At 39.5% G+C, this 27,826-nt stretch overlaps 1 long non-coding RNA gene across 1 annotated transcript; it reads left to right on the forward strand.

The window, feature by feature from the left end:
- Positions 1–22,681: 22,681 nt before the first annotated feature.
- LOC138688185 (uncharacterized) lies at positions 22,682–24,387 on the forward strand. Its single transcript, XR_011327243.1, has 3 exons — positions 22,682–22,904; positions 23,049–23,180; positions 23,323–24,387. It is a non-coding gene; the product is annotated as an uncharacterized lncRNA (long non-coding RNA).
- The last annotated feature ends 3,439 nt before the right edge of the window (positions 24,388–27,826 follow it).

A 27,826-nucleotide genomic window follows, 5' to 3' on the forward strand; every position in this document is an offset into this window, starting at 1 on the left:
CTGACAGATTTTGGCTAATGGATTTGTTTGACAACTGTTCAATGCAAAAATGTACTTGGATACTCAAAATTCACAAAGAGTGGCGGAGCTCCATGATTTGTTGTCTAAGTCATGTGTTATGAGCCTTAAGAAACAAAATCGGCAGTTGTCCAATATAAATTTTGTATCAGCTACAGAATTGAAAATTGCGTTCATCAGACTCTTGCAAAAACAAAGCTTTGCTCATTTATTTGTCCAAGTAAATTAGTCAAAATACCTATTTAGAAGTTATTTACTTCAGAAGGTCATTAATTATTTATCTCAGTATACCCCCTGTTTAACTGTGGTAGCAGATTCTCTTAATTAGCTACAAATATTTTAAATGATAGAGGGGCAGCTACTAGAGGAGAATTCCCATCTTAATGTGGCTTTTATTTATAAATGTTTTCTTCCGCTTTATAGAATTCTGTCTAAATGTAATTTTGTGTACTTTGCAATTTACTAATATAGGCTGGGCTAGCCTTAAGCTTGGCTGTTTTATTTGTAAATATGTTCAGATATGGATGCTCTGTATTACATATGTAAACAGAAATCTTACAAGCTATAATGGGTTTGCAGTTGGGTTGGTTTTTCTTCATTTATAGACTCAGAGGTGAAATGTAGAGGGTTTGGATGTTTCATTGGACCAACGTACTATTCAGCTATGTAATGCAATGTCCTAAAGGCCTACTGATATTAAGCATCCTAGATTCCAGATGAAGGCATTGCTCTTCTCTGCAGTTTTACCTAAGAGATAAAATCAACACATAGCTCCACATTTCTCCCTTAACGCTTGGACTGAAACCTTGCCTCTTCTGAAGGCAGTAATAGTTTTTCTCACTGACTTCAAAGAAGCCAGTGTTTCACCCTTCATTTCCCTGCTGGATACTGCTTTTCGCTTTAAGCTACCATGCATGTATCATAAAAAGTGATGTGCTTTGGAAACTGCAATGCACCACAGTAAAAATTGTAATGCCACAAGGCAATGTCAATATATATTTTTATGTAGTAGTGGGAGGAGGAAATAAACCAGGAGAGACAAATGTTCCTACTCACAAAGCTCAGAGTTTTTGTTGTATTTATAAATGAAAAGACATCCTTTCAGGCAATAAAACCCACATATACCTGCTTAGTACCACTCCACCAAGGGCAGCTGTCAGGTAAGCACAGGTTTACCAACAAATCTATTCTTATCATTTCTCAGTCACAAAGAAGGTTAGAAATGGGATGTTGAGCTCTAACGGGTTTGTCAGTATCAGAGAAATTCTGCAGATCTTAGGTATTGAAGCATGATCCTGGAGAGTCCTAGATTTTAGTAAGTTCAACTTTATTCTAAGATATGGCATCCTGGATTACCTTGCTTACTTAGTTCAGTTTTTTTCAAGCATGTATCTTCTGCCTGAGATCCTCTGCAGTAGTTTTAAGTATCCAATCCAAAATATGTAAGCGATGATATGATGGAGTTCTACCAAAAAGTTAAAAATAAAACTGCCTGTATCCTGCAACCAATTCTTATCCAAATTCCCAGGAAAAAAAAAAAAAAGATAAGCTTTGTCTCCAGTTCAGAACTGGATAAAGTTATCTTGTATGCAGACTGTAAAGAGTACAGATCTATAGAGACACTGAGCAATAAGGACAGGAACTCTTACAGTTTGGGCCATTGGTGTCTTTTCATTTCTTAAGTCAGGTCCATTTTAAGTATGTGGCAGCCCTGACCCTGAAGGGAAGGCCAGGTCTTTGTCCCAGTGCAGTTAAAACCAAACCTTCATCAAATTCACTATCATCATCACACCCCCCCCCGCCCCCGCGAAATTCCCAGTAATACTTTGATAAATTCTGTATGTCTAAACCTGTTATTTGTGATTTTGGGGGGCATATTGGGCCTGCAAAGACAAAAGCATAACTGAAGGAACATTTTGATGAGAAGATAGTAAAGAATATGTCTACACCATAGACAGTTTGCTATAAATATATATATATGATCTATATAGTAAATAGAACCTTACTAAGTAACTATCTGAGACTGACAATGGAAAAAGCTGACAAAATGAACAAAGGTGAAGTCTTCAGTTTAAAATCAGCATCAGAGGTAAACAACAATACCAGGAAGGGAATGAATGTCTCCTGATAGTCAAGCCAGGAGCCTATCTGTAATACCTGTCATAGCTTTTCTCTGGTTTGTTTCTGGTTGGGTTGGTTTGTGGTTTTTTTTAAGGAAAAAAGAATGCTTGATTAAGCTAATTCTTTGGCTTACTCCATTTGATGCATAATTAACTGAATATTGAATACTCATTTTGCATGTTATATAAAATCAGCTTAAGTGGGCAGGAAAACATTCAGAGCACAAATGAGCTTTCATCAAGGACTGAAGATCCTATTGTCTATAACTCAAAAGGAAAGTAAACAGAGGTGCCCATGCCCAACCTGCCTTTCATTCCACAGATATAAAAAGAAAAGAAAACCTTGGAAGTCCTGCTCTCATTATTATGCTGACATTTTGAAACATGCAAAAACATTGAGTGAAATGCAAATTGCAGTGAATTTTATCAGAGACAAGTGCCTCAAATGATATGATTCTAAAATTGCACATTAAACTAAAGATAAAATCAGATTAAAAGTATGTAAAAGAGCCATAAATAAGTATCTGTGTGTAAATAGCATTAATACATCATGAGCTTAGCTGGACAGAATGAGGGCTGTAAATGTGTTGAGGATGATTTGGTTCAAGATTACAAGTTCTTGGCTACAGAGAACATAGAGTGCAGGATTTCAAGGCCTGGGCAGTTCCCCAGGGAATGCTGTGAAAAGAAAGTTGGATGTCATTCAGTTAAACTCCTGCTGTGAACACCAATAAAGAGATGACCTTTTCAGGCTCTGTGGAGGTCCCTTTTAGCAATGGTCGTTTTGCCCAAGAGCACTAGGAGCACCGTGCTCTCAAAAAGTTCAGAAAATGAAGGGAGAGAGCTCCACCACAGAAACAGCAAAGTATTTGTATGTCTTCAGAAGGAAATGCCTCAGAAGAATGAAGAATTAGGTGGAATGACTTGCTAACGACCCATAGCTCATATCAAAGTTCATCCTGAAAAGAAAGTGGAAATAACTGGTACAAATGTTAAGGATGAAGTCACAGCACTTCCCTCTCTGGGAGTTCCACTGGGCACAGCTGAGGAAACTTGCTGACGACTAACCAAGATTAACCCTCCGCACTCACCAAGGTTAGTAGAATTAAGGCAAAATGTGGCACATGGCAAATAAGGTTGTTCACCAGCCTTTCTTGGTCCCATCAGCTACCTCTCACAGCACATTAAACAGTCAGATTCAAGAAATAAATGAATCAAGCAAATTTATCCCCAGTTGGGAAGGGCAGCCAGTGGGAAGAGCAGCAGAATTTCAGACAGCCCCGTGCCATAGATCAGCCTGGTTGGAAAGAGGCAACAGCTGAGATGGATGTGCTTGTGTGAGTATGTGGGACACGACCCATATACACATCTGTAAGCGTGTGTGTACCACTGCTCACATATATATAGCCTTGGGAAAGTCAGAAACATTTCATGACTGGCTGGATATGAAGCCCTTTTTCTCTCTCCACTGGTATAGAAAAAGAAATAATTTCTGTGGTCATTAGAAAGCTGCAGATAATTTTCTTAAAACATTTTGCCACATCTGGGGGCCTGTTTCCCTCTCCATAGGCTGTTTAACTCTTAATAATATCAATGGGGGTTATGCACACATGTGGAGAATAAATTAGATTCTTCACTGTTTCCTTCTGATAAAATTAAATGTTCTTTCCACGTGTTAAAATTAGCTCACATACTGTTGTTCTCATGGTATTAGAAATAGAGAACATTTGTCACTAAATGAATCTTAAATTATTTTCCTTCTTAATAAAAGACCTTATCCTGCTTCTTCTAGAATCAGAAACTAGTTGTCAAAAGCCTCAGTCAGAACTTGAGTGGACGGCTGAGCATCAGCTTTGGTATGGTTTTGTGACTATTGATTTCATCCTTAGGCTGGGTGGAAAACCTTTTCTCACAGTATGGTGCATTATACAGATGAGATCTGTGAGTAGCTGTTGCTTCGTACTAATAAATGTCTAGCTCTTATCCAGTCAAATTTTTATCAATCAATTCTTATTTCTTTTTTATTATTATTATTTACAAGCATTGGAAGACAAATGTTTGTGTCACAGCTTGTATCAGGACTGTCTTAACTCATTTTCTTCTGATGCCTGTAAGTGAAAAATTCTAAATGAATTTTCACTGACAGAAATTTGAGTTGCATTTTAATACCATCATTATACAGGGAGTCATTATTGTGCGTGATTTGGTATATGTAAGATGCTGGGATGGATTTTATACTCTTTGAAGTGTTTTTTGTGGGGCAAAAGCTTATATTTATAGCAGACCTATTAATATTTATCCTTGACATTGCATCAAAGAAATAGCTACAGAGATTATTCTGTAGACCTTTTGACATTTTTAGAATATGGAATGCTGAACATTAACATTCAAGTCAGTCGTAAATGCAATTCCCTGAGGGATGATGACATCAAAAAAATTGGACCATCTTCTTAGAAGTTGCATCCCCCATGGATCACTCAGAAGCAGAGAATGATTAAGCATTATAACTTCCTAGGACAGAACTGGAGATGCAGCTGCATCGGCAAATGGAAGAGGAATAGTGTGTCAGTAACGTCTGCCTACCTGTCCCAGAAGTGGTGTGAGATGGGTGAATGTCTACAACTTGAGAGACTGGGGGATTCTGTTGTATTAGAAACGTCTTGTTCTAGATATGCTCTTGGAAAATAATTTGACAGAACTCTACTGAATAAAGTCTGTGTGAATGCAGCTTTAAGCTACAGCTAAGAAAAGTGAAGAAGCCAAAAGAACTTATAGCTGCGCCATAGATGGAGTCAAGAAACTGGAGTCAGTGAAGTTACTTGACCCAGGAATCAAGCCAGTATTATCAAAGAAAAACTGATAGTCAAACTATCAGAGAAGAAATGGTATAATAAGAAATAGATTTACCAAAATCCAGAATTAACATCTTTTTTTTTTTTTAGTATTCTTTCTTTTAGTGTTTAGTAACATGAACAGCAGTTTTTCACTGCAATTCATAAACTATTTAGACTTCAATTTTTTCTCAAAACTATAGTTAGCTGTCCTAAGCTATAGGACTTTGGTTTTCGTTCTAAACTCAATATGCCTCACAATGTCTTTATGACCTTGAAACAAGATACAATCTTTTTGATATCTAGTTGTACTTTTCAGATTGTCTCCATTTTTCTCTCTAATTGCAATAGTATATCTCAAAACGTTGGAAAGTCAAAACTATAGTTTGGGGCTAAACAGATATGAAGAATAGTGGTATTTAAGTTTGCTCCATGATTAGACTTCTGAATGTCTTTCAGGCTTATCTGGAGTTCGACATACCTTCTAGGTCCTTGAGTGCTCTTGTTTGAGAGATTCTGACAGAAGATTTGCTATGAACCATTCAAGCCACCCCGTAGTGGGTGGGATCCACAATATCAGGACACCTACATTTAGGCACCTGGATGTTTTAGTGACTTAGGTTCCATTGTAGTCAATCAAGATTTTGTCAATATCATCAATGGATCTTAAAAAGCCATCCAGCTGCCCAGGTAATAGCTGTCTGTTTCAGAGAGAGAAGTTGATTTTGCTCTGCTGGAACTGAATCCCATCGAGAATTGAGTCCTACCCAGAGTTTCCAAAAAATTAGATGTTCTAAATCTTCCATCTTATTAAACTCTAGCTTTTTTAGGCCAGAGAGATAAAATCTGGTTTACTGCTTTTTGTCCACTTGGTTTACAAGGATTAGAATGAGGATTTGTTTTACTAGGCCAATCTATTCTCTTTACTAATCCTGCATTTTATTTCAGGCAATTGCCCTGTGATGGTCTTAGCATCACAGAGGTAAGATATGTTCTGTGCAGTTTTATTTCCTCTATTTGAGCCTTTTCCATGCTTGAGAATAATCTTAACCTATTTAAATCTGTTTATTTAGGGATTTGTGCCACATACAGTGAAAGGGAATCCTGCAGGTGCTGAGCTCTTTGGACTTGAGGAAGCGGAACAGTCTTGGACAGTTCAACGCCGTTGCAATACAGACATTGCTGAGGAATTTCTCAGGTGCTCTCCAAGTCTTGTGAAGATCCCTGGGTCAAACAGTTCTCAGGCTTGGATATGTGTGGTAATAGAAGGTACTTCCTTTTCTCCACTTTAATTCTGGCCACACCATCACTGGAGTCCTAACTCCCTGGCACTTTTTTGGTACCATTTTAAGTGAAAGAATGAATTAATGAATCTTAAGCTTTCCTTAAAAGAAAATGTTTCTAGCATTTTTAGCATTCAAAATAAAATAGAAGCCAAACAAATCTTTCCAACCAAAGTTATAGTGGAATTAGCTTTGCAAATAAATCCCAGAATGCAAGTCTGTTACAAGCTTAAGGGGAGACTATTGTCTCAGTCTCCCCTGGCAAAACCCAACCTGCAAATGAATTTACCATAAAGATATGTTGGAACAAGTCTGGAAGCCAACACACCGGTTAAGCTGGTGCTGGCGTGGAGTCTCTCTCCATTAATGTCACTGTCTCGGGATACTTTTCAGAAAAGAATCCTGGCACTTTCTACAAAGTGAGCAGTTTTAAAATAAACAACTGGTTGATAAGCCCTTTCCTGTTAAAGAGTCTCTGCTGTCCAGAATGACTTCTTAAGTAAAGGAAAGTGGGTACAAGCTCAGGGCAGAGAGCGAGAGCTCTGCACAGGAGCCAAAGCCTGTTCTATGCTTTAGGAATAAACAACTGTATTGGCATCCTATAAGCACCTGATTTAGTCATTACTTAGCTATTTTCTCTGGAACTCTCACTATCATAGCGGTTAAGTTTCGCAAGCTGGTAACAAATACCACACCTGTAGCTCCAGCCCCTGCAAGCAGCAGTCTATGTACTTTTCTGATCTTTTAAATGCAGATTTTTTCAAACAGATTAACAGGTAACAACAAATATCATCAGTTGTCTTCGAGGGGTGAACTCTTCGGTTATTGTGACCTTAATTCAAAACTTGTCAGGAGATTTTGCTGCAGAAATATACAATAATTTAATTGCTTAAGGCTTTCAGGTTTATGCTGTGGACACAAAGCTGTGCAGTTGTGTTTATGAATGATTTTTTTGGCTACTGTGACATCCTCATTCAAGAAGATCAATTGGCCATGTGTGTTGATAGTGGCCACTAAGAGTGAATTATTTCAGTCTTTCCTGAAGGCATCAAGAGATGCTGTCAGATAAAATGGAAAAGTAAATGGTGCTGACGTATTACACTGAAAAATTACTTTCTTAACTTTGTTATGTCTAATAAACTTCTAATTTGTAAGTCTTGGTTCACTACAGTTGATATGCATGTGAGTAATATGGAATTCCTCTGGCTAAAGCTGTTTGAAGGAGAGGCCTATGAGCTAAGTATATTGTGCAGGAGAGGATTAGCAATTTTTTTTCTTGAATTGAGGTTAATCTATACTCCACCAGCTATGCTTGGATTTATAACCAAATCTTGAATTTTAACTTCATTCTCCTAAAAACCAGTTAATTACTCTAAAGGCAGCTGAAACATATTCAGTGACAATATTAGCCTTCTGATTATTGACCATACATTGAAACATGAGGTTTCCACAATCTGAATGTATTAATTACTATCAGCGGTACTATAAACTTCTCTAGCTTACATGATAAGTAAGAAACAAAACACCTTCTAAATAAAATACTCAGTATTAGAGGAAAGTTTTCAAATCAAGTGCCGGTACAGTGCCTTGAACTTCTTGATGCTTTCAGTATTCATTAAAATGTGTAAAATGCATTTTCAATAAAATATGGCTTCTTGCTCTGTGTTTGCACATGGTATAATGCACAGTTATGAATTATTTCTGCAGATGGATTTTAATACACATTAACTTGCCTACTTTATGTTATGATGAAATTATCCTCATTCTGCAGACTCAAACCAGAACTGTAAGCTGTAGAGCAGCTGTAAACAGCCCCTATCACTCCCGCCTTTTAGTCACATGTCTTAACCACAAGATCCTTCCTTAATTATAGTAGTACTTTTGCAGGGACAAACACGTATGATGAAATTTCATACTTGGCTTTTTCCCTAAAGAAATAAACTAGTTTCCAGTGCAGTATCAAACTCCATGGCTGTGGATTTAACTGTATACAAATTTAGTTTCTGTAAGCTGGATTCTTCATATTTTTTAGGACTGTGGATGGAAGTGAATGGAATAACATTTATGTCAGAGCTGTGAACTGATGGCAGTGCAGCATGCCTGCCCATTTTTCACTGTGCCACATCCACTCTGAACAGAAGTTTCATTTTAAAAGTTAATAGTCTGTCATTCACATGGAAAACCAAGGACTTCTCTGTAAGCTTATTATTTGTAGGTGAAGGATATAGAAAATCTGAAGTTCCTTAAAACAGCTTCTTGCAAGACCTCTGCTTTTAGTTATTTCCTGAGAAACAACTTTGACATAAATAAGAAGTGTGTTGCCTTGCCTTATCTTGAGAGATGCTGTAAAGTTAGAACAGTTTTGGATGCCAAATTCTTACCCTCTTCACCTTTGCAAAAATGCTCATACGACATGTCTCTCAGGGTTGTCTTTTCATCCCCTCTGTATAGTCACATAAAAACAACAGTGAAAATAACTGTCTTTAAGTGTAGAGTTTTGGGAATACAAAGGCTTGTGGGGTCATTTATGGACAGGCTATACCCAATGTCTGTTACCTACTGTCATAATGGTATTTTGGTTTGCACTCATCTGAAAGACCTATGCTAGAGGAATTATATGATTTTTCTAAACTGTAGCTTCAGAGCATTTAGATGTCACTTAACAGCAATAGTTAAGACCCAAACATTATTTTTGCAAGTCACTTAATTGATCCTTCTATAATACTCATCTGGCACCTGCACTCTGAGATACGGAAACCTGAGCATCAACAGTTTAGTCACCTTGGTGCAGCCTATCAAAAAAACTTGGTGGCTTTTGCTGAGATGGAGTGAAATTTCTAATGACTCAAAGGGACACTGCCAAAGCCAAAAATTGCTTTAACTGGAAGTGATGACAAACCAGAGTGAAGGATTTTAGATGCACCTTACTTTACACCTGAACCTCTTTGACCTGATAAACAACTCTAGGCTGCAATAGTGGAAGAGAATGGGGAGACACAGATGACATTAGTTAGGGGACTGACCCTTCTGCCTCATGCAAAACCTTAAATGAGGATAACAGGGGACAACAAAAATATTCATTGCCAAAAAAGAGGTTGAGACTATGTCATCCCCAGTCATGCTGACTGATGCATTCCTCTGTGAGCATCTCAGAGCAGACAAGGGAAAAGCTTATCCACCAGCCCCTCTTGTAGGAGTAACAGAATTTTGTTTAGCAGTTGTGTTTAATATTAAAGGAAGTGTTTTGTTCCAGTGACTTGGAGTCAATCACAGTGTAAAATCTGCGTGCTTTCTTTTTGTGCCAAGGTAGGAGAACCGACAATTATGAAAGGAAGTTATGTTCCCTCACACCTTTCCTGTCTGTTTTCTGAAAGCAGATCTTCTACCCTGCTGGATACAGCCTGCCAGCTTTTATTATTGTTGGTTTCCCCAAACCCATGTTCGAGTTGGTTTTGGTGTCCTCTCTACGCTGTTACTGCTTTCACACAATTTCCTGTGACTTGCTCCTGCTATGTTGTGGAAACAGTGACTGAACTAGGCTGGCACTTCGTGGTGTGCTGTGGTAGCACTTCCAAAAGCCTTGATGGCACCTCCCACGGATAGTCTGCTCAGGGTTGTTTTCCTCGTATTTGTGCTTCTCACAAATCCATGTCAGCCGCCGAGAGAGGAAGAAACGCGGTTCCTGCGAGTGCAAGGGTTGTAGCTGGTCTCCTCTGACGCCGTGGTGTTTGCTGCCAAACTCTGCTCCAGGGGCGCAGAGCTGCGACCTCACGGTCGGGTGTAAAGCCGTAATGTACACTGCGTAAATCTCTGCCATGCTTGTTGTTGTCTCTCCCTTCTCTGGAGGAAATAATGTGCTTACCAGATGGTTAAAACACAAGCAACACACAAACACCATGCTGTCAAAATATCTAGCAGACATATTAGACGCACATTTTACCCGTGTCAGAAAATTTGTCTTTAGGCAGACTGCTGAACCAAGGGCTCCCATTTTGATGTGAATTCCACATGTTTCCCTAACTTTGCATCAGGGACTTAACTTTAGAAACATCTTGCTGAATCCTTTCTTCCTAAGTCAAAAAGCTGTAGCAGTGCCAAATGGATTAAAGGAAGGAGCTCTATAACTTGTGTTGATCCAACAAGGTACTGCACCTAATTTCTGGTTTGGTGCATTCATTCACCCCTCAGTGTGCTCCTGTGTTTTCAGTGAGTCCTTCCACAGGTGGGGATGTGAAAGTCCCACCTGTGACCCTCCCAGCCATCCCAGCCTCCAAAAAGCGAAGGCCATGAACCAAAATCTTCCCAGGCTTTTCAGAGTGCTGCACCCAGGACAATGCAGAGTGATGACTGAAACACCGCACACCGGATTAAACTGAGAATATTGAAGAAGTGACTCACTGGTATTTTATATCGGAAGTGGCCCTGGGCTGCCCTGGTTGTCCAGTCACTAATCTGTGTTTTCAAGACTGAGCCTTCCTGCCGTCTCCTTCTTTAAATCCATTGAAAAACTCCTAGTGACAGGCAGTCTGTTCGCTGAAAGTTGACTGGTTTTGTATGATTGGAACTACTGTGCTTCTCATACTGTTGCAAAAGCACAGTTTAGTGTTATTTTCCATTACATCTCCTTTACTTGCAGAAGACCACAAGCAGCACAGCCTTGCTGCACAGCTGGGTGAGGGGCATTTAAACAGCCTTCTGCTCACCTGCTTTTCATCAGGTATCAACATGCTGAACTGGGGAGGAATTAAAAAAATGCTTAGACGAACAAAAATAAGCACTGGACCCACATACGCGTGGTCTAAAAGTAAGCCTTTGGAAATCTCACACAGGAAGAATGACTGAGGGTTGGCAACTGTCCTGGCAGAGTGACTAACACCCTAACTGAAATCAGCATGATAAATGAATTTTAGCATTGCCAGTGTAAGAAAGCCACGTTGCCAGTTCGGTCTTTCTGAGAGACAAATCAAAGCGGAAAGCAATAGCCAGATCCTGATGTGTAGCTGAGCAATGCATCATGCTGCTCTCAGTGTGTGCTTGAGCTGACGGGAAGTGAGGCTTTGCCACATCTTCTGCTCCTGTCCTGCACACTCAGCTGCAATGAGCTCAGGGAGGGAGAGCTGTATAGCTGCCTCTGGGGTGTGATGTGAGTGACAGTCCTCAGAGCCCCTTTGCAGGCTTTATGAACGGATAGGAAGACCATTAGTACAATGCCGTCGTCCTTCATTTGTCAGATTAAGACTGCTTAATAGATTACCCTAGCAGCAGAGTAGCAAGTAGCTGCTCTGATTTGAAGAATCTGGCTTACAGTACTAAGTATTTGGCTCCATCATATTCAGTGTGTTTTTACAAGGATTTGTCAGAAGAAAAAACAGTCTTTTTTACCGCACACTTGAACTTTCTTGAGCATCTGAAAAGATAATTAATTTACTAGGAATTATAGCAGCTATTTTTGCAAAAAAAGTCTGACTTTAACCTTCCCTTCACATGTAACATTATTAGCTTTCTATGATGATGTGAAAGGAAGTGAGTGATTTGGTTCAACCCCCCCCATGTATGATTTTGTTATGAGATCATAATAACTGATATTAAGTGATAGCATTCATCCATATCACCTGCATGCAACTGATCCATAAGAAAGGCAAAAATATGGACTAATAGTTATGCAGTATAGCTGTAGATTAATGATGTCTTACTAATCACACTAACCAGAGCGGTGTATCTTTGGACCACGGTCAAGAGGAACCCAGCAGGTTGCTTTTGCTGTCAAATTCCTTTAATATCAGTTAATTATTCAATGGGCATTAATTTTCAAAAGCAGGCTTCCGTGGAAACAGTGGGTCAGCAAAATCAGTCTGAGCACTATAAGAAGCTTGGTCAGAAAGTAGATGGTTCTTTAAGCTTTCATGTGTGACTGAAATCCCAGGGAACTGATTCCCAGCCTTACTTTCTCGCTGCTGTGCTGCAAGAAGTCCTAGCACAAGGGTTTGCTCTTAAGAGTCTTCTTCCCATGATCTGTGCAGTGCAATCAGCATTCAGCCAATGGTAAAGGACATGGCTGACTTGCATGAAATATCTTTTCAGAGCAGTCTGTGTAATGGTCATGTGGGGAAATAGGATGTGATCGCAAGTTAAATTGTAATGACTTGTGCTTGGTGAATGCTCCGCATTGATTTCTGCCTTGTAAAGAAGCCAAGGAATGAACAATGCTTACTGAACAGTTAGTATCATCTTCAAATGAATCATTTCCACTAATCCAGACGCAGGAGCAAACTGCAGCTTTTTCTCAGATTTTAGCGATGTTGCAATTCAACTGCTTTTTCCTGCATTGTTTTTCTTTAAGGTTAGAATTAGAAAGGCAGATCAAGGGAAAAATTTAAGCTCATCCTCTTCTGATGGTTGAGAAATATCTGTAGGTGTGACCACCAACTTCTGCTACAGCCTTCACAGTCCAAATGACTACTGCAATAGGTTATGAAACAGAAAACAGCTCTGTTCCAACATAACTGCTGAACCCAAATTAATCCACTGATTAACCAAGGCCTCTGTCTAACCTGTCTAGGCCTATAGCATAATCTATAAAGAACAACAAAAGAGAAACAGCTTTGCTCGTAATACAGTTCAGCCTTTGTATGAAAGAGGCTCCATCTACAGCATTTTGTGAATTTGTGAAGATTTTCAGTAAAATAGAGTTGTAGATGAGTGAAGAAGTTCTTCTATTTCTTTGTTTTCTTTGGGGTGTCTCTCTGCTCCGTGGAGTTAAGAGAGGAAACTTTGACTTTTGTTTTCTCACTCAAGTACTCACCTGTAAACTATTTTAGAGCATGGAGCATTCAGTGCTGTCTGCTGTAGCCCTTTTGTATGGGCAGGAAAATCAGAACAGATCTCCTCTGGGGAACAAGCCATACTGGTTTCAGCCTCTGAAAGTGGGAGAATCAATAAAATCTGGCACTCTCTTCTGATAGCTTAGAGTTTTAACTAATGAGTCATTAAACAGTACCAGCAACTGTGTGACTCCAACCCTTTCTTTAGATTGTTTCTCTTGATTCAGATTCAAAAGGGTTGAGGCTGAATGGACTACCCGGTGTCCAAAACCACCGAGTGACCTTGCTCACCAAATAGTTCTTTCAGATTTTCATTTCAGCAATAACAAATGCTTTTTCCTTCCCTTTTTCCCCAGGACTCAGACAGTCTCCGTAAGACTAGCAGTTATTCACAGAGCCATATTAATATTATTTTCAGGCTGGTGCCACTTTCCTTCCCATCGTCTCCAACCTCACACAGTTTTCTTGGTCCTTTGAATTAGCACACATATATCTGTTTTCTCTTAGTCACAGAAGCTGGTCTTTATTCCAGTCCTCCTGTAGCATATTTTCTGGTCTCTGTTATAAATGCAATTAAAGCCTTGAACGGACATGTTAGGGTGTGGGTGCAAACTTGTGATGTTGGTTAGCTGGTTTATTTTGCAGTGTTTTAGCTCAAACAAACAGCTGTACCTCACCACAGAGCCTGTCTTCAAATGAACAGCAGATTTTATTTTTTATTGCCAGCTTTGCGCATATGGTGTTGTGGAACTACATCCATCTGTGGTCTACCTTTTCCTGAACCCTGAGCTGTGAAAATGTTGGACCTTCTACAGGGCCTGGTATCCTATTGTTTTATTATACTATTTAAATCCTTATAAAAATATAAATGAACTTAGGAGAACTCCTTCCTTCTTTTCCTCTGCAAAATCTAATGTCAGAAGGCCTCAGGGAAGTTTTACTATCTATTCTTTGTTGGAATAACATCTGAAAACAAGCCCCACACAATATGTGTTTTCTTCCATTTGCTGGAAGTTCTTGAACAGTCAGAAGAACTGTTTCAGGTTTAGACAAAACTGTGTTTAGACTTTTCCTCCCCCCCCCCCCCCTTACTTTGGTAATGTCAAAATGATGGAGCTTATTTTGCTGTACTAGGTGAATATTTATTTGAAACCAACATACATTTGAAAAATGTTTTGGTCTTACCAAGTCGATGGGGCTTTTCCTGGGAGATTTTTTTCTACCTAAAATGTTCCTTCAGTGTTCTTCCCACAGTCCCAAGGTCCTGAACAGAGATTTGTAGGGCATTGCATACACAGAAGAAAAAGACAACTCTGACCTGAATAGCTTGAATCATAGAATTATTTAGGTTGGAAAAGACCTTTAAGATCATTGAGTCCAACTGTAAACCTAACACTGCCAAGTCCATCACTAAACCATGTCCCTAAGCACCACATCTGCTCATCTCTAAATACCCCCAGGGATGGTGACTCCACCACTGCCCTGGGCAGCCTGTTCCAATGCTTGACAACCCTTTCGGTGAAGAAATTTTTCCTAATATCCAATCTAAACCTCCCCTGGCACAACTTGAGGCCGTTTCCTCTTGTCCTATCACTTGTTACTTGGGAGAAGAGACCAACACCCACGTCGCTACAACCTCCTTTCAGGTAGTTGTTGGGAGCGATAAGGTCTCCCCTCAGCCTCCTTTTCTCCAGGCTAAACAACCCCAGTTCCCTCAGCCGCTTCTCATAAGACTTGTGCTCTAGACACTTCACCAGCTTCGTTGCCCTTCTCTGGACACGCTCCAGCACCTCAATGTCTTTCTTGTAGTGAGGGGCCCAAAACTGAACACAGTATTCGAGGTGCGACCAGTGCCGAGTACAGGGGGATGACCACTTCTCTAGTCCTGCTGGCCACACTGTTTCTGATACAAGCCAGGATGCCATTGGCCTTCTTGGCCACCTGGGCACACTGCTGGCTCATACTCAGTTGGCTGTCGACCAACACCCCCAGGTCCTTTTCCACAGGGCAGCTTTCCAGCCACTCTTAGCCTTCCTAGTTATTGTTGCTTTTTTTCCTTCTCATTTCCCATTGTTGAGGAAACAATTGTGACATCAACACATAAAACCTTTTAGAAGTACAGTTTTTAAAATTCAGAATTAGCTTGTAATACTATGGAAAAAGCAGCCTTAGATCTGTATCTGAGAACTGAATAATCCCAAAGTGCAAGAGGTTCAGGACATAAATGCAAACTTTGTAGCTGGGGCCTTTCCGAAGTTGCAGTGTACTGCTTCTGATCTTGCCTTTTAGAAATGTGTTTATGAAAGCTTTCCACTTCTCCTTCAGTGATGCCAGGAGGGCATGTTATCTGCTTCCTGCCGTAAATCATCAGAAACTTTCTTTTCCTCTGCTGTATTACTGTGAAAGTGAGAACAACTTAAAGAAGTGAAAGCACTTTGTTCTGCAGGAGATATGAGATAAAGGGTGCCTAGAGGATTCTTCATACCATGTTAAGATGGGGATAAAATGGAATGACATGATAGACCATTAAGCAGAGCAAAGTAAGCACAGCAGCAAATTCCTTTCTTGTGTCAGATCTGTGATACATTTTCCTACCTTGGATGATTAAATGACGGAATGACAGTGTCTAAAGCAACAGCTCTGCTGGCTTTGCTGAGCTGGTGTGGGACCTTAGAAGTCGGCAGCAGCCTGTGTTCAAAGAGATCAAGGATTGCAAGCCATCAAGAGGAGATCCAAGGCAGCTGCTCTTGCTTACCCCTTGTTTTGAAAAAGGCAACACAGTGAAAACAACTTTATAGACTCCTTGCCTAGCCTTCACTAGGGATCTGGAGGCCCCCGTCACTGCCAATTTCTGAAGCTGCAAGAATTAAGAATCAAAGCAAGAGATTAAATGAGACTGCAATGATATCGCCTGATGTACTGCTCATATGGCAACAGCAGATCATTAACTGTGCTGGTGCTTGAAATATTACTGAACGCACTGTTAAGCAATTCATTTTTAAAGGAATTCTTGGAAACATGAGACCTCTGCTCTGAAAACTTTCTGAAAATTTGGAAAACAAAATCATGAGAGTTACAATTTGCATTAACCAAAGAGGTTTTCATTTTCATCCTCTCTCATAACAAGTTAAAAAGTGCTTACATTTTCCAAATTACTATTAAATATCTAGCAAAACCCAGGATCCTATAAAACTACTTCAAGTGAAATGCCCCATGCCAAAAGAAATAAGATCATTAGTAAGCTAAATTACCTTCCCCCTTCACCACCACCCCCCTCACCCCTCACCCCCATTTTACATGTTCTATTTTAAGGGAGAATCACTTCTATTCCCCTTCTGGACCTCAACTTACGTGTGCTCAGTCGGAGCTGGGCCGGGTAAGGAGAATAACCGCAGTGGTCCAGTGATGTGCTTGAGGGACAGGACTTTTCCTGGATCATGCTTTCCTGAGGGAGATTTCAGCTGGATCCCAAGGACTCACTGTGCAACTCTTGCACTGCACTAGGTATCCTGGAGCAGGAGCCAAAGTTGTCATGGCATTTACCCTAAATTAAGATGATGATGGTGTGGATTTTCCCTGTTCTCCATTTCTTTAAAGTCTTTAAAGAAAGGATCAGCTACTTTAAATGTGGATGCCCAAATGATAATATTTGGTCAGAGAATAGGATGAGCGATGTTGGTCTATCCCCTTCTTATTCTTCTCCTTCCATTCACCATGGGTAAGAAATCTCTGCTTATCAGTTTATACCTTGTAATAGCAGATTCACTAAACTGAATGGCCTGTGCTTGCCCATTGGCACTCTGTGCAACTGAACAACTGCCCTTTGCTGTCTGCTGAAACCAGGGCTTTTCCTCACCCAGCCACTTCTTTGTGGTGTGAAGAGGTCTGAATCAGGGCTATCACCTCAAGTAGCAGAATAAATCAGAACAAGTCTTGAGGTGACAAACGTGGTGTACAAAGAAGTGCTTTGAATTGTAAATACACTGAATTTTCAGTGTATGAGTAAAATAGATGATGCCTTGAAAGCTTTGTCACAATAGTGTGTGTGCATTAACTAAAAGTGACTTTCTCACAAAAGTTTTGAGAATATACTCCACTCCTTTTAAACACTTGTTTTAATTTCCTCTTGCTCTTTGGGAAGGAAATTAAGTTTGCTTGGTCCCCTCCAAGGAATAAATTTGAAAAGTTATTCCGGTTTCCCCAAACTGAGCAAAACTTGAAACAGCAATCTCTTCTGAGTACTCTGCGCCAAGGCAGAATTATCATGTGAGAGTGTGGCAGAGATAAACCCTACAAAACAAAACAACTCACCCCCAAACCTCAGCATGGCAGTTCTTTCACTGTTTACAATAGGAAGATGACATTTCAGAAGAAAAGCACTATACCTTAGACACTAGCTATCAAACAAGCACACAGAATAGCTCAGAGTTAACATCTGTGTAATAGAGACCAGATAATAGCAGCAATTCCTCTGGAGAGGCTCGCTTGCACCTTGTGTCCTTTCTTTCCTACCCATCATATTCTCTCTGGCTGCATGTTGGCTCCAAGCTGCTGCCGGTTGATTTAAGAGGTCCAGAATGATCCCAGATCAGCTTGTGTGTGTCCATCAGACTTGGACGACCTCTCTCAGAGGGCTTTTTTTTCTTTTCTAAAAGACATATGACAGCAGGAACAAAATTGTTATGAGAACCTTACATTCCTTTGTACTAATTTCCCACTGCTAATTATCTATTCTCAGTGCTATTCTCTTCCTTGCAACACATCTCACAAACACACTTTAACAATTTCTGTTTTCTGTTTCTTCTTTAATCCATCTCCTTAATATTCTTTAGCTGTGAATTATCCCACCATATTCACCTCATGCCTTCCAGGTCTTATGTATCTTTTCTCCAAAAAATGATAGGTGATTGATCCTGTTTTTTAAAGAAAGAGTCATTTTAGCTTTCTAAAGCAGGTTTTTGCAGCAGACTGTATCCTGTTACATCCTGCTAGGGTAGTGGGGTGATTCATTTAATGATGTGTGATTACAGTTTTTTCCCTCCTCCTGAGTACTGAAGTAGAATATTTCATCTCAGAAAACCAGCCTTTTCCAAACTGCTGGCAAAATAGATCCCTTATGAGAAATGTCTAATGTGTGCAGTCTCCAAGGCTAAAAAGGAAAATAATGAAAAATAACCAGCTAGTGCAGTTTTATCACATTTGTCCCCAAGGATCCTGATACCCTGCACCAAGCTGGAGAAGAGAGCCCAGCAGTGACTGACTCTCAGGCAGGTACTGTGAAGGCTTGGAGGGCATTTAGTAGGGAGAAGCCACCACAACGAGAAGCCCTCACCTTCCTGAAGGTGACTGACTCTGCGTTAGTCCTGCCATTGACTAATTTCAGAAGTTTGCTCATCTGTATGAGTCACCATCACCGAAAGGCAAAAGCGTTTGACAACAGACTGGCATCTTTAGGTTAGAAAACAGCAAAGCTGCATGTCCCCACAGGGATGGAGCAGACTTATCCGAGTCTCACGTACCGCAGGCACCTCCAATTTTACCTCCGTATTTGGTGTTGCACATCTCCATGCTGCATTGCTCCATCAGCCTTTGTTATTCTGCCTAATTAGGTCAGCGAGAAGGAATCTAGAACTGTTTTTCATTTTGCTTGTGCATGTTGGAACAGGAAGGACTGCGTATCAGTAAGTTCGTGAGGCAAGCTAAAATGGTAGCAGCTCTATTTCTTAATAAAATAGGTATTTTGACACTACCTACAGAGTTTTTTCCTACGAGGATTTAGGCTTCCTACCCAGCATGGCCTGCAGGGGGCATCAAAAGAATTCAATGGACACTGAACATCGTTCTCTGGCTGTAACTTTATCAATAGCGACCCTTAAATGAAGTATTTTACCATTAAATTAAAAAAGCTGACGAATGCACTTTATTAAAAGAGAGGATGACATTTCACTGCATCTTTTCTGGCTCTTCAGGCTGCTTGAAAAAGAAAAAGTGGATTTTAAAACACATTCATCCTCCAAAGTCTTGCTATCAGAAGAGGATTTGAAAGGCCATGGGAAAGGGAACTTCTTAATACTGCAGTCACCATTGACAATAGGATTTAGAAGGTTTTAAAAGTTTCTGGGAAAAAAGGCAGAATATTTCAGAAATTCCTGTGTTTTCTTTATATTGAAACAGGCTGCCTTCCAGTATTAAAGAGTATTATTAGCTGGGCAGAATCCTAGTTGTAGAGTTTTGTTGCATTTATAAAGGAGAGAACAGCACTGTTGGTAGCATCCATGTTGCTGCACTGAGTGGAAGTATAGTGAATTTGACTAGGAACAATTGAAGAAAAGTTAGCCTACACTTCCTTCACCCGAATCTTCACTGTTAGTACTGCCCCATACTCCCTGTAACTTCTGGCCTTGCTGTTTTATATTGGAATTTCCTGACTGGACTTTTTCTTCTGATTGTATAGTGACCTTGAATAGGCTATTGATGTAAATCTTAAATATTCATAGTGCTTTTAAATATTTTCTCCATACTTTTCTGTAGGCTGTTAAACTTTCCTAGCTCTGCAATACCTATTTTTTTTGCCTCCTTCCAACAGTTACATTTTGCCCTCAGATAGATGTCCCTGCAGTATGCTTCTGCATGCCTTCCAGTGTGCTGCTTGCTTGCTTGTTGTTTGATACAGGTTGTTTCCTAGTATATAATTTTCAGGAAAGGATTAAGTTATTGGTGATTTACACTTACCTAGAGTATACTGTAGCATTTTCTTTGCAATTAATTCTCTAATGCCTGTTTCTCTGTTACTTTTACACTTTTAAAAAATGTTTTCACCAACATTATCTCCTCGTTGTGTTTTCTTTGCTGCACATGGGTAATCATAATGTTTCATATCCCTTCTTGAGGTCTTTTGAAAATTAACATTTATCTTCTGATACAGCTGGTATTGGGTGCATTTTGGAACAGGTACCATTGTACTAGAGACTAGCTAAAGCTGAAAGAAATTCAGACATCTTATTTTGTCTGGTTGTTCTTGTAGCAAAATAGATTAGGGCTTGTTCAGCCTCTTTTTCTATTTCCTTGTAATGATGAGATGCCATGAAAGCAAACAGTTGCTAATCTGAGTGAGAGTTGTGATAAAAATACCCCAGAGAAGACTGAGCTAGGGTTACACAGGCAGCTGTAATCTGAAACTTTCTAGCTTTTGAGCCCTTCACTTGACAAAAACATTCTTTTAAAAGGCAGCTGGTTTTTTTTTCCAGTGAGGCATAGGTTCTTCTGACACTCCTTTCCAGCTCCAAGTCTGACTTTCTGTTCTAGCTTTCTCCTCCCATCTGTTTCTGTGCCAGGCCTGTCTCTTCCCCAGCTTTGTATCTTCCTCCCCATTTTTCCAGCTTCCCATATAATTTTTCTTACCCATCCAATCCTTTCAGGCCTGCCATCTGAAATTTCACCCCTAGTGCTCCCAGTCTTGTATCAGCATTCTCTGGGCTCCTCAGCTGCTCTCACGCACTTCGTTCTGCTACCTCTGCCTTCCCCCGGAGCATTGTTCCTTGTCTGGTCTTTTCCCCTTCCCACTTGCTACCTCCTTCCCAAGCTCTCCCTCCTGCAGTTTCTCCTCCAGTTTTAGTGTTCTCCATCCCAAGACACTTCCATAACCAGCCTTAGCAGGGAGGAGTGCTTCCACTGTCCTCTTCCCAACCACCTGTGTATTCTCTTTTTCCCTTCCTTATCCACTATCCCATCTTCCCCCATCCTCACTCCTTTCCACATTGGCTTCATCTCCTCTGGCACATCGTGGACAGAGTAACCATCCTGCCAAAGTACTTGCTTCAAAGTCCAGAAACACAGGACCTGTTTAAAGGGAAAATCACCAGGATGCTTTAAGATGACTCTTGGAAATGATTGAACAAGTAGAGCTGAAAATGCTCTCCCCTAAATTGTCTTGGGTCAGAACCCTGGCATGCAAAATTTCAACCTAACGTGGCTGAAATTGGGCAGCTGAAAACAGGTCATATAATGGAAAGGGTCCAGCACATATAATACAGAATATACTGGGAAAATCCAGTAGCTGCTGTGTCTCTTGTGCACATTTCCCATGGCCATATTCATTTTATAACACTGGTATTATAGCTATTTCTAACATGTACCACTGAAATTAGTGGCATATGTAAGGGAAAATAGGGAAACTTCTAGCTTTGGGGGATGGCAGGAGACATCCGCCATATTGTTCTGTAGTAGCATTTTCCTAGAAAAATGCCTTTATTAAGAAAGAGCCAGAGCTGACAAAAAAAAATATCTCTTTACAGTGAATAAACAAGTTTCCTTGTACATCCAGGTTTTCCATGCTTTCCATTGATAATCTTGTGAGTGCAAACATTGAATATGTATTTCCTCCTTCATACCTGAAAGTAAATGGTCTATACTTGCCAACCATCCTTTAGGAATAGGCTCTTAAGACACAAAGAAACCTTTGGAGACAGAGAGCTTTCTGAACCATGTGCATGCACAGGGAAAATGGCAGCTGCATATATGCTTTTGCATCTATGAAAGTACACATCTATTTATTACCATCTAATCAATTTTTTGCACACAACTTCGGCTAGATGAGCAACTTCACTTTAACATACATTTTCTTTCTTACTAGAGAAATCATTAAAAAAAAAAAGCATCCTGAGCTATGCAAGTCTGCAGCCTCTGGAATACTTTTTGTTCCTGGAGCATGATGAGCATAATGGCCGAAGAGTAGACAGAAATTCACAGGTGACCCAACAGAGTCTGGATTTTTCTTTCTGCTTTTTAAAAAAAGGGTTGATAAAATGAAATACAGATTCCCTTCTTCTTGGGCTTGTGTAGAATGCCAAATGGTAAAAAAATGTTAAGTGTATCTTGACTCTATAAAATTTAGTAGCCCTAAGTATAATTTATTTATTTTAATTTCAAGAAGCAACATGATGTTATTTTCCTAGATGGTGAAAGGAAAAGTGAGCAAAACCCTACAAGCAGGGTTAGTGATGAAGAGCTACGAGCAGGCTTTTCTTTTTCATGCATCCTAGATTTTCTCTTATTGTTAGGTTGGGATTAGCTTTAGTTATGCTAATGCAACAGGATGTGTAGTAAATGAAGATGATGTAGGAAGGGTTTTACACAGGTAAATGCTGCTTCCTTGGTTATATTATTTCTCTTTTTTAAACACTTGCCCTCTGGGCTCCCAGAAGCTGGTGCTGCTAACATCTCCTGGGCAACTTCTAAAATCTTTTCAGTTCATATTTTTCTCCTTTACATTTTAAAGAAATTTACATTAAAAGGGGCTATGAAGAAGTTACTGCTTTTAGTGATAATCGCTGGTGTTAAGAAATCTCTCTGGGGCACCAAATTGTCTGTAATACCTGTAATATAAATTATTAACTGAAAGAAAATCAGAAATGGAAAAAAACTTAAGGGAAAATAATGGTGGATAGTTAAATAATGATTCAAAATGGTAAAAAAAAAACCCCACTTGCCTCATAATTCATCTTCATAATACCTAGTTCCCACAAACAAGACTTGGAACAGGTTATCTCTAGCAAAAAAAAAATTCCTAAGATTTGTCCGGTTTATGTCTTTAAGCTCTTCTCCTACCATCTTGGTGAAAATGCTTCCTTTTTTCTTACAAAAAAATTGTCTGCTGGCTCGCTTGCAAGCATCTGCCTTGATCTTTTTGTTTAAATAAACTCACTGTGTGAAAAGTCCACTTGTAGACTTGAAGCCTGGATCTTTACAGGCCTGTTTGAATGGCTTTCAGAACAAGACTACGATTTCAGAGTGTTAATGGTTTCTTCAGAATGGATAGCCTGCTATCAACTAGTAAGATCTTTTTTGGTTTTTTTTCATTCCTAGTTGAAGCAGAGAGTCACCTGCTGTTTTGAGGCTTTACTGGTGTTTTGAGGAACAAAATCTTCTAGTGGATGGATTGAATTTCCTGTATTAGATATATTTACTTTTCTCTAGATCTTTTGTTTCCTTGCATCCCTGAGCAGTGAGATGTGATCCTAGGGGAGGCTGAACACTGAAGGAAATGGGTCAGAAGCATTGGCTGCACAGGGACAGAGTTTGGAGCCCCCAGCACCACCATATGTTCAGGTAGGTTTATGTTGTGGCTGTTCTCCTCCATTAATAAATGTTTTACTTGCTTAATTAACAGACATCTTGATTTTAATGCATCTTCTTAAGAGTCTTGAGGATGCTTTTAGCTATTGGTTTCCACCCTTGGATTTTGTTGCAGATTCCGGCTGACCTTCTGTGTGGCTATTCACTGCGGGCACGTCACTCCTCTCCTCTTGCATGACATATGAAGAGAAGCTAATTCAAAGCGTTCATTGTTTATGGCTGGGTTTTTTAGTTCTTTTAGCTTCAGGGGTTTAGAGCTGGAGAACAGCTAATCAAAGGCTAGTGCAGAAAACTGATTTCAGCTGTCTCTTTATAGGTTTCACATTTTTTTCAGGCATCTTCCCCCCTCCCTAATACAGTCCCTTTCCCTAGAACTGAGAGGAAAGCAAAGGCAAGTTTAAAATTTCCAGAAAGGCATGTTTAGCTACAGGAAATTAAGGGCTGGTGGGCCATTTTTAGTTTTATGCCCTCCATTCCTTCACTGAAATACTCAGTCGTTGCTGATGGTTGCCACCAGGACTAACAAACTTTTCTCACTCATAACCCCAGGACTGTTCTCTCCAACCTTAAACATGTTTACTGCCTCCTTGTAACCAGGGAGGTACATATAGCACTTCAGAGAGAAAACAGCCCTCTTTATGGCCAGGGCTTAAGCCAAAGCCAGCTACACTTCCCTCCTTTTGTCTTCTTGAAAAGAGAGATCTGTTTCCTTCAACAATACTGTTTATAGCTTCACCAGATGAAAACTGTCATATCCCATTTCCACTGAGACTGAGTGATATCTATTGGCTAGCTACAGAATTAAAAAAACAGAACTTCAACTTTAATGCTTGCATAGACACCATGCAAATTTCCTTCAAATGAGCCAGGAATTTCTAAATATCATCTTGCTGCAAAAAAAATTGCTGTTTCCAAAGGTCAACTTAGAAATGTTGTGACCTGTGATGTCCTTTAGTATTGGCTGCACTTCCCAGAAACTATGTGATTTCTGGATGAGATGACTGCTCAGGCTGGAGTTATATATTCAACACCAAGTAAATAGACCGTTGTATATTTTAAAGTGCCACAAACCTAGTAAAATGAGTTTTCTAATGATAAGACTACAAATCCAAACAATCATGTCCTGCAAAGTCTATATGGAACCCTGCTGTGTATTTCAAGTAAATGTACTTTAAAATGTGTTGCTTGAATTGGGTGAACACTTATTATATAAGCCTGATTTGTATTTTTATTTATAGTCCAGTACATTCATCCAGTTTTTCCAGTGATTTCTGTGCTACCAGAAAAACTATTTCTATGTTACTGGAGAAATTACTTTGGATAACACTGCCCCCAGTCCCTGGAAACTATGTCATTTTATAATTACTTGGGAGCTTGAGAAATAAATCTTCATTGCCTTACATTCAGTGACAGAGACCAGTGAGCAGAATGATGAAAGGGAAGATTTAGGATCTTCCTATGGTAAAGAGGGGTAGGAATAATTTTCTGTTGTAAATCCTGTGTTCCTTCTCTTAGGTGAATATGAAACATTTGAAATGCAGTGTAATTCTCTGCATCAGAGTCCACTTCTTAAGGTTTCTATTGGCATATTTCAGTTTTGTTACTGGATTAGCAAAAGATCACCTGACAACAGAGGGGACGTAAATTCTCTATATACCTCACAGGAAGAGTAGTCACATACATCTTTCTTATTTATACACATTACTCCCCAGTTCCTTCAGAAAATTACTTCAAAGAAGGAGCCTATCAGTGGATGCTACAATTACTTATAAAGTATATGAGATAAATTATTAACCAACTTCCCCAAACTTATTATAGATAAATTTTAGTTAAAGCTTTGCTTTACTGTGTTGTTACTCACTGGATTTATACTTTAAGATTAGAGACCTGCCTGGAATAGATAGTTTTCATTTTAGCCCCTTCATGGGATGCATTATTAGAAAAAGTCCATGAAACTGTCACTGGAGCTTTTACAATATTATCAGATTTTCATTGGGTTCCTATTTTGGTAGAACAGGCAACAGCTTCTGCTGTTAGACAAGCTTGGATCCTGAAACTTGGTTTTCTAAATCTAGGCTCCCAACCATTTTTGGAAATTAATAAATTGCCCTGTAACCAAGTCCTGGAGTTCATCTGGAAGCTTGCTAGAAGGTGCTGCTAGACATTACCTTTTGAACTAATTTCCTCTAAACAGTTTTTTCTACCAGTTGAATGGTTTTTATTTTCCATCATTCACTCCATAAGGAAGGTGTATTCTTTGAGACTTTTGCTGGTCTTTCTTTCTCTGGTTAGAGAAACTATATGATGTGACTATATGCAAGGGTGGCCTAGAGGCATACAGGTGTTCTAACTGTTTGACCTTAGAAATGCTGACAGATATCTAGGTAAAAAGCTGAAGCCTAGCTTTTCTGTGGCCTTCACCCCCATGAACCACCACGTTTTGCACCCTGATCACCACCTTGGTTCACATTGCAGGGCTGGCTAGAAGCTAATGTTTCCTGCTGAAGCTCTTTAAGGAGCTTCAGGCAAAAGCTGAGACACGTCTGACCGTGGTCTGGTATCAACGCTGCCTCAACAGACCCAGGGAAAACCACATTCTTCATTTGCTGGGGCTGCTACTTTGTCTCCTTTATCAAGTTGTACTCAATTCACTTTAACATTGTATTATCCTCCTGCACCAGATTGGCCTTATCCTTGATTCAAGGCATTTCAGGGAACTCTGAGAAGAATCTGAGTCCTTTCTGAAGACATTTCAATTCTTTATTCATTAATTTAAAGATGAATTTGGAATTAAGTAGAATCAGGAGTCAGTCTCCATAGGGGTTTCTGGCAGATGGCTATGTTCCTCTGAATTCAACTGCATCTGCGAAGTTTTCTTAATTTGATTTCTAAGTCCTGTACCAAATCGCTTACAAGCAAAACGTCATTGTGCTATTTCTGTGGAACATTACCTGTATCTCCAATATTGAAAAAAATTTAAAGATGCTTACTGTTTCCAGGCTGGTGTTATATGACCAAGCTGCTCTTGTAGAAGCAATTTTCAGTGCCAGTTTTGCGTGGGTAGATGGAATAACTAGAGTCTTCTGACTTTATTTCAACTTACTTGTCTAGCACAGGCAAATGTCAGGTCCCTACTAAAAAAAGGACCAAGCAATCCAACACAGCTCTTCGTGAAAGACAGCTCTAATATACCTGGCTATTTATAAAGAAACACAAATAATGGAAGAATTGTTCACTGGAGAAGTTTAGTTCCTAGAAGCCCTATTTTTCCTTCTTTTTCTTCTTGGCATCTAAAGGAAACCTCCGCTTACACTGAAAGCATGTAACATTTTAATCCACCCAAAAGGTGTAAATTAAAAAGAATTATTAAATTTCCTTTGCTGACACTTCATTACATATTTTCACTAAACATACTGAAGCTGCATTTTATTTTTACAGTAACTTAATGAGAGAAAGTAGGCCTACCACATTTCAATTCGATTCACCTAAAAAGGAAGGCAAAGAAGAGAGAGTAATAAGCATAGGAAATAATTGAATAAAAGATAATGGCAAATAATTTTCCTTGGTGAAAAAAACTGGTACAGAGACAAAACAGAATTTCCTGGTATGCCAAGAAAAACCTCAAATGAACCACAGCTGGGTGGATAAGAAGCTTGCTACTTGTCTATTTAAGCCGACACTGGGTTATTACAGTGAATGGATTCCACAGGCTGCATATGTGAGAGCATGTGGTCAGTCCTGTGTGCTTTTCACTGAGAGAGCAATGCTTAAATAATAAAAATCCATTTAAAATAACAGTAAAAAAATGCTTTAGGGAATTCCATAGTAGAAAACATTATTTTCCTGAATTAACTACAATTTTATATGAAGTGCTATAAGAGAGCACAGAATTACAGCTTCATGTTGTTTATTTAAAGTATAGGGTTTTGTCAGGGTAAAGCCTAATGAATTGTGTGGAGATGAGAAGGAAGAGTCAGTGTTTGCTTTCATTTGTTATCTTTTGATACTACTGTCAGATAACTCAAGATAATATGCAGGGCCCTAAGAGTCAGTCTTTTTGCTTCTCCACACCGTACTGTTATCACCATGGTAAGCTTTTTTTGTAGCGACAAATATCTTTGCACATGCAAAGATAGTAGTGAGCTGCAGAAAATTCAGCCGTCAGTAATAGTGTAGCTCTGGGAAATGTTCATGAATTAACCAGCTGAGGGAGCACAAGCCATCCGCTTTTCAGTAACAGCACAATGGATTTTAGGGGACTTCTAGAAGAAACAGTATGGTAGTTATTATGTCTGCTTCACTTAACTTTCCAGTGAAACATCTGAGGGACTTTTTTTAATGTGGGATAGTTCGGGTCAGAATTGATTTGACAGTGGTAGTTGTTAAAGGATAGGGCTGATCTGCTCCTTTATTTAACATTCTTGTCTAGAATATATATTTTTTTTAATTGAAACTTATTGCCAGTCAGCACTGTTTGATTTTAAAGGTCTGAGGTGAAATCCTGGACCACCTGAAGTTAATGGCAAAGTATAATTTAGGGGATTAGAGCCAAGTATTCATCCTTGGTCTGAATACAGAGTTGTATCACCGCATGAATATAAGAATAGTTGTATCATATC

The sequence above is a fragment of the Haliaeetus albicilla genome, chromosome 2, assembly GCF_947461875.1.
Source record: "Haliaeetus albicilla chromosome 2, bHalAlb1.1, whole genome shotgun sequence".
NCBI lineage: Eukaryota > Metazoa > Chordata > Aves > Accipitriformes > Accipitridae > Haliaeetus > Haliaeetus albicilla.